We start from the raw sequence: 7,910 nt of genomic DNA, 5'->3' as shown, positions 1-7,910 counted from the left end.
TCATCTTTGGCTTTGGTGGTTGGTGCATAAATTTGAATAATAGTCATATTAATGGGTCTTCCTTGTAGACATATGGATATTATCCTATCACTGAAAACATTGTACTTCAGGAAAGATCTTGAAACATCCTTTGTGATGATGAATGTCATGCCATTCCTCTTCAAACTCATTCCCAGCATAGTAGATCATATGGTTGTCTGGTTCAAAATGGTCATAAACCCATCCATTTCAGCTCACTAATGCTGAGGATATTGATCTTTATGTGTTCCATTTCATTTTTGACAAATTCCAATTTTCCTAGTTCATACTTCGTACATTATATGTTCCGATGATTAATGGATATCTGCAGCTGTTTCTCTTCACTTTGAGTGGTGCCACATCAGCAAATGGAGGTCTCAAAAGCTTTACCTTATCCATATGAGTAAGGTTGGGTTTATTCTGATGATGCAGCTCTTTTCCAGTCCTATTTTGAGAACCTTCTAACCTAATCAGACTATTCATAAAGTTGCACAGTAATGTATCAGACAGTGTTTCTTTGCTATTCATAAGGTTTTCCCTGGGCAGTTCTTTGAGAAGTGGATGGACTCTTCCTTCTTTCTCTGGTTCTCCCACCCTGCTGCTTTGGGTGTGCCTGGGTTCCCTCTCCTCACCTGGACCCCTGTGGCTGCTTATGATACTTCATATTATGATTCTATAATTTTTGTCAAATCAAGTACTTGAAATTTGATTTTAATTGACTAACATATATTCTTGTATACAGAAAATGTTCATATACTGGGCCCACTTTTTAATACAAGTACAGGATGTCACTGTCATTACTTACTAAACTACAAGATATTATTTGATAATTTCCACATTCTGTTGGATTACCTTTCTTTGGAATGAGTACAATATGGATCTCTTCCAGTCATTTGGCCAGGTAACTGTCTTCCAAATTTCTTAGCATAGATGAGTAAGGATTAAGGATACCTCCAGCATGGCATCTATTTGTTGAAACATCTCAGTGGGTATGCTGTCAATTCCTGGAGTCTTATTTTTCACCTCAGATGTAAGTAAAATCTTAATGAAGAATGAAGATAATTCAAAAACCCCAGCATCAGTATATTGACAAGGAACTGCCAGAAATGCAAGCTGGATTCAGAAGAGGTTGTGGGAAAAGAGATATCATTTTTGATGTCAGATGGATCTTGGCTGAAAGCAAAGAATACCAGAAAGATGTTTACTTGTGTTCCATTGACTATGCAAAAGCATTCAACTGTGTGGATCATAACAAATTATGGAAAACATTGAGAAGAATGTGAATTCTGGAACACTTAATTGTGCTCATGAGGAACCTGTACATAGACCAGGAGACCGTCATTCAAACAGAACAAGGAAATACTACATGGTTTAAAAGCAGGAAGGAAGTATGTCAGGATTGTATCCTTTCACCATATTTATTCAATCTATATGCTGAGCAAATAATCTGAGAAGCTGGACTACATGAAAACATCATGGCATCAGGATTGGAGGAAGACTAATTAACAACTTGCAATATGCAGATGACACAACTTTGCTTGCTGAAAGTGAAGATGACTTGAAGCACTTACTAATAAAGATTAAAGACTACAGTATGCAGTATGGGTTACACCTCAACATAAAAAAAATCAAAATCTTCACAACTGGACCAATAAGCAACATCAAGATAAATGGAGAAAAGATTGAAGTTGTCAAAGATTTCATATTGGTTCCATAATCAATACCAATGGAAGAAGCAGTCAAGAAATCAGATGTTGTATTGGGGAAATCTGCTGCAAAAGATATCTTTAAAGTTCTGAAGACCGAAGATGTCTCCTTGAAGATTAAGATGTGCCTGACCCAAGCCATGGCATTAATTGCCTCATACACATGTGAAAGTTGGACAATGAACAAGAGAGACCTAAGAAGATTTTATGCTTTTGAGTTGTGGTATAGGTGAAGAATACTGAAAGTACCATGGTCTGCCAGGAGAACAAACAAATCTGTCCTGGAAGAAGTGCAGCTGAAATGTTTCTTGGAAGCGAGAATGGCCAGACTTGGTCTCACCTACTTTGGTTGTGCTGTCAGAAGGGACCATTCCTTGGAAAAAAATATCATGCTTAGTAAAGTGGAGGGTCAGCCAAAAAGGGGAAGGCCCTCAATGAGATGGATTGGCATAGTGGCTGCAATGATGGGCTCAGGTATAGGAAGTATTGTGAGGCAGGCACAGGACCAGGCAGTGTTTTGTTCTGTTGTCCACAGGGTTCCTATGAGTGAGGGCCAACTCAATGGCACCTAACAAGTAAGCTACAATCATATAACAATGATTCTAACACTTAGACCCCTCCTTGGGTTTCTGAGGTGGTATCACTACGGAAGTAGATTGCTCAACCTTCCTTCCATTGAGTGGCTGGTGGGTTTGAACCACCAGCCTTTTGGTTAGCAGTCAAATGCCTTAGGCACTATGCCAACAGAGCTCCTACATTCCCATTAAACTTTCATAATTTTTGTTTTCATCAATTAAAAAGTTTACCTGTGATAAAAATCCATAGATCATACATATCCTTATTATACTTTTAGATTTGTAGTAATTCCTCTTCTTTCATTTCTAAGTTATAATTTGTGCTATTCTCAGCCTCCCTCTCTCTGTGTCTACTTCCTTTGGGTCAGTGTCAGTAAGAGTTTAGAAATTTTATTTATCTTTCCAAGGATTAACTTTGATCTTAATTTTTATTTATTGTTTGTCTCTTTTATTTCATTGGATTCTAATCTTTACTATTTACTTCCTTCTACTTGTTTTATGTTTTATTTACCTATTCATGAATTATACTTGCATTCCTTGAATAAATTGTACTTATTCATCATGTATTTTTTCAGTGTGTTATTGTGATTGATTTGCTAATATTTTATTTTTGCACCAAACTTATATGAGATTCATGTATATGGTTGTTGTTGTTGTTGTTATGTGCCGTCGAGTCAGACCTGACTCATAGCTACCCCTCCTTGGGTTTCCGAGGCAGTATCACTACGGAAGTAGATTGCCCATCTTCCTTCTGAGGAGTGGCTGGTGGGTTTGAACCACCAGCCTTCTGATTAGCAGTCAAGTGCCTTAGGCACTACGCTACCAGAGCTTCCTGGTAAGCATATCTAAATCCACACTATATATCAGTCCCTGTTAAAAAGAACTAAGGCTTTGAGAAATGGCTAATAAAACAAATATGACAAAATATAACAATAATTAAGTCTAGTTTAAGGGCACATGGGTGTCTTTTTACTGTCCTTGAATTTTTGCTGTGGTTTGAAATTATGAAGTTATTTTAAATAAAAACCTGGTAAAAACATATTCAAATGTTTTCAGTTAGAAAATATCCTAAATTAAAGTGAAAATTATTTTGTTATGTAAGACAAAACATATAGGGAAAAGAAAAAAAAAAAAACTGGAAAGGGCAATTCATTCAGCAGTAATTTTTAAAAAAATTTTGCAATGTTATAACAATAATTTTAACATATTTTAAAGATTTATTTCATTCTAATATTACTTATGTACTAGTTATAAATATGCAAATCATTTCAATTAAATGTATATTCTTTTCTTCATTGACATTAGTTACATCCAAACCTGTTACCCATGGTCTGACAATTAAAAAACAGAAAGTAGGACCTTTAGTTACCATGCCGGTTCCAATTCTTAAGAGCCCTAGTGGCACTGTGATTAAAGTGCTCAGCTCCTAACAAAAATATCAGTAATTTGACCCACTACGTGCTATGTGGGAGAAAGATGTGGCAGTTTGTTTCCATATGGATTTTCAGTATTGGAAACCCTATGAGGCAGTTCTACTCTGTCCTGTAGGGTCACTATGAGTCAGAACAGACTCAATGGCAGTGGGTTTGATTTTGGTTTGGGTTCCAATTTATGTCTGTGAGACCTAGTCATTCATTTATATTTATTAAACAACTCTTATGCATCCAGCACTGATATCAATGTTGGACATATGTCAGCTAAAAAATAAAGGTTAAAAAAGAATTCCTGCCCACAGGAGATTATATTTTAGTGGGAGGTTATGAAGACTAATGATGTCAAATAAGTAATCCATATAATAGCTTACAAGGAAAAAAACAGAACTGAGTTAAGATAATAAGGAATTCTGATAAGAAAATGGTGGTAGGGCTGTAATTTTATGTGAAATTATCATGGTAGGAATCATTAGGAGATTTCCAAGCAAAACTAAAAGCAGATACATACTAGGCTTGTTTTATCAAGTAGTGGATTGATTTATTAATCTACCTATCTAGGTCTTTGTCATCTCTGATGTCCATGTAAAAGAGAGATCTGTAGTTCTCTAAGTGATAATATTTATTTTGTTGTGTTTTAAATTCTATATCTGGAAAGGAGTATAAAAATGTTTAATTTTTCAGGACTCATAATGAAACAAAGTGAAAGAAATGTACATTTGTGGAAAATATGCTCTAAAAAGACTATAATTACAATAAAACCCCTAAAAATTTTCACTGGCACAAATTATTTTCATAATGCTTTTCCTCTTTTGATGAAAACTTCTCATTTCTATGAAATTTTCTTACAGAATTCTCAGAAGTCAGTGTTTTATTTAAAATGTGTGCATAGGAGCATGCCAAAGAAGCAGTTTGTTATGAGTTCTACTTTCCAAACTGCACAATAGTGAACACTACTAGCAAATCCATCATGCTCCATTGCGTACACTAATCCACTCTGCAAGCTCAAGTGGTATTTTAAAGGAAATATATACTATTTCAAAATTTCACCACTTGTCCAGTATTTTAGAAGCTGTATAACATCTATGCATTTATTTCCTTCTGTGCTTCTGGTTTTGGTTATTAAAGGTAACAGTAAGGAAAGACTGAAAAGACATTCAGAATTTTACATGTTTTACTCTACTGGAATTCTGTTGATATAAGTTAACATTAAAAATCTAGTTTGTTTGAAACTCTAATCTTATGTATTTTTGGAAACTCTGCTCTGTGGATTCATTAATGATATATTGAGGATTTGGAACTAAAATTTATTTATTGGAAATTATATTACTATTTTCAAATGTTGACTCATTATTAGTTTTTAAATGTGAATCTATGCAGAACATCTAAAACCTATATGGGCGTTGTTTTTGGAATCAGTTCACATCTATCATTATATTACATTTCCATGTATCTTCAAAGTTAGCAGACTGATACAGCATTTTTTTTTTTTCGTTTAAACTGAAAAGAGTAACTTCTAAGAAAAGAGTAACTAATACTATAATTTTTCTCTCAAGCTGTTACTTGTTACTTGAGTTTTAATCATTGGTTGCACCAGCAGTCATATGCCACAATTATCTATTAATTAAGATTAAATGACTCAGAAGAGTTTATCTTATTTCCTCCTGTTTAACTACCGTTTCCAGGCAGACTCTGTAGGTTATCTAATAAGAGAATTTTTTTTTTTTTTTGAAAAATCATTAACTTTCATTTAAAGAATATAGCTTTAAATATATGGCCATATCTCTGTTTCTTTTAAAAATCATTATGAAAATAACAAACAAGTAACTAAATGGTATTAATCAAACAACAAAAAGACAATAACATTCCAGAAAGAACAACTTAACACATGCTTTGTGGAAAATGGAAAGCAGAGAGAGGCAGTAATGATTGACAGACGGTGCAAAGAATACTGAAGGGTAAGTGTCTAAAGAGGAGAAGTCACTTAAAAGTCAGCTTCTTCATCTACAGAAACCAGAAAGTCTCAAAAAGTCAAAGTAGATGGGGTAAGAAGAGGGGCTGAACAATGGAAAGGTGGTTCAACGTTATTTGAGGAGCAGTTAGACCACCAGCTCCTCCCTGTCATTCTATACCATCAAGAACACCAATTCCCACCTACTTCTACAGGAGAAATAGAAGCTAAGAATCAGCAGCATGGAACTGTGAGCTACTTTATTGCAAATAATGGGGGTAAATGAGTCAGCTAACCTCCCTCCAGCAGCCCTGTCCCTGGATCGGTTCCCAGTAATCTGGCAGTCGAGTCCTGCTTGAATAAATTCTTTTAGAAAGATTAGTACAAGGCCAGTCTCTATGAGGTGGAGGTTAAAGATGTCCCAAATGTCCAACTTTTCCAAACTGCTTTGCCATTCCATCTTCTCCGAGGTCAATTCATCTTCCTCTCCTCAGTAGTCTCCCTCTTGTCCTAGGGATCTGTTTTGTGATGTAACATCTCACAGAACTCACAAACTCCCAAGGAAATCATGGTGGCAGAGGCTGGCAGGCTGGCAAGTCCCAGGTCCTTGGGTAGGTCTGGAGGATTCTCTCAACTCACGTGGCTGCAGAGGTTGTGTTGTTGTTGTTGTTAGGTGTCATCGAGTTGGCTCCAACTCTCAGTGACCCTATGTACAACAGAACAAAACACGGCCCAGTCCTGTGCTAGCCTCACAATCCATGCTGTAACTGAGCCCATGGTTGCAGCCACTGTGTCACTCCATCTTGTTGAGGGCCGCAGAGGGTGGTGAACCCAAATTGTCAGGTCAGATGATGGCTGCTGTCTCAAGTCCACAGTTGAGATGATTATGAACCAAACGCAGAACGGGAGCAAAAGAGTGAACTTTCCCAGAACATTCAGATAAATACCCTCAAAGAAGCTAAGGCTGGTGATTTGCATCACACCTTCCTGCAAGGTGGGGCTCAGGATGTATCCAACCCTAAACACTCATAGAGCTGAGGATTTACAATACATCACAAAATGGAAGATGATGGTTAGAAAGGCTATATTAAGCAATTCACTACACTGCAAGTTCCTAACTCTTTGGATAGGAGATTATAAAATTTATCTCTGAAAAAAAATGAAATACTCTTAGCTGGGGTAGGAGTTTGTGGAGCGAAACCTGCAGATAGTAGAATTCTGTGATGTGCACATGAAATCCTAAAGTCACTTCCAGTCGCCGCCCCCCACACACACATACACACACACACATTGTTTTCAACATGTTGAACCTCACTGTAAATATGAAAGTCAAGAATCACCATATGTTTAAGGAGAGACTTCAACAGATAAAACCACAAAACCACACTCACTGTCGTGGAGTCAGATCTGACTCGTAGTGACCCCTCCTTGGATTTCCAAGGCGGTATCACTACACAGAAGTAGATTGCCCAATCTTTCTTCCAAAGAGTGGCCGGTGGGTTTGAACCACCAGCCTTCTAGTTAGCAGTCAAATGTCTTAGACACTACACCACCAGAGCTCCCTCAACATATAAGGCAGATTAAAAGAAGCCAGACAATGAGAAAAATGGATTAAAAACATCAAGACTATCATCAATGCTCTCAGAGAGAAAAAGTAAATTACGTAGTTGTAAAAATAATGCGATGCTATAAGAAAAGGAATATTTAGAGAATAAAAATACTTTAAGTAGTTGAATGTATAAAAATCAGAAAACAAGCAAATAGACTATAGAAAGGTGAAAGAGCAAGTTGAAGAAATTTTCCGGAAAGTAGAACAAAAAGACTGAAGAATAGAACACTGCAATAAACACAAAGACAATTAGAGCACCAATCTGAGAGGCCAACTATCTAATGACAGGGTTTCCAGAAAGGCAAACAAAAGATATGGGTAAGGATATAGTGTAGAAATCAAAATGAAATAATGTTTCTCAGATGGAAGAAAGTGATTTTTCAGATGTAAGGACTCACATTCAGAAAAACAAATTAAAATATAACTGTCCCAAGAACACAATTGTGAAATGTTATATAACCAAGAATATTTATACTTCTTAGAAAAAGAGAGTCAAAGATAGAGAAGGAGAGAAAATAAAAAGACAGAAGAAATAGAGTGATACAAGGCTGCTCAAATAAATGATAGAAACTAAAAGGTTTTGTAATGACAAGTTCAACATTCTGAGAGAACTGTAATTAA

Source organism: Orycteropus afer, unplaced genomic scaffold, assembly GCF_000298275.1.
Source record: "Orycteropus afer afer isolate SDZICR_OR568_19922 unplaced genomic scaffold, OryAfe1.0 scaffold00111, whole genome shotgun sequence".
NCBI classification, from domain to species: Eukaryota; Metazoa; Chordata; class Mammalia; order Tubulidentata; family Orycteropodidae; genus Orycteropus; species Orycteropus afer.
This window is presented reverse-complemented; position numbering follows the sequence as displayed.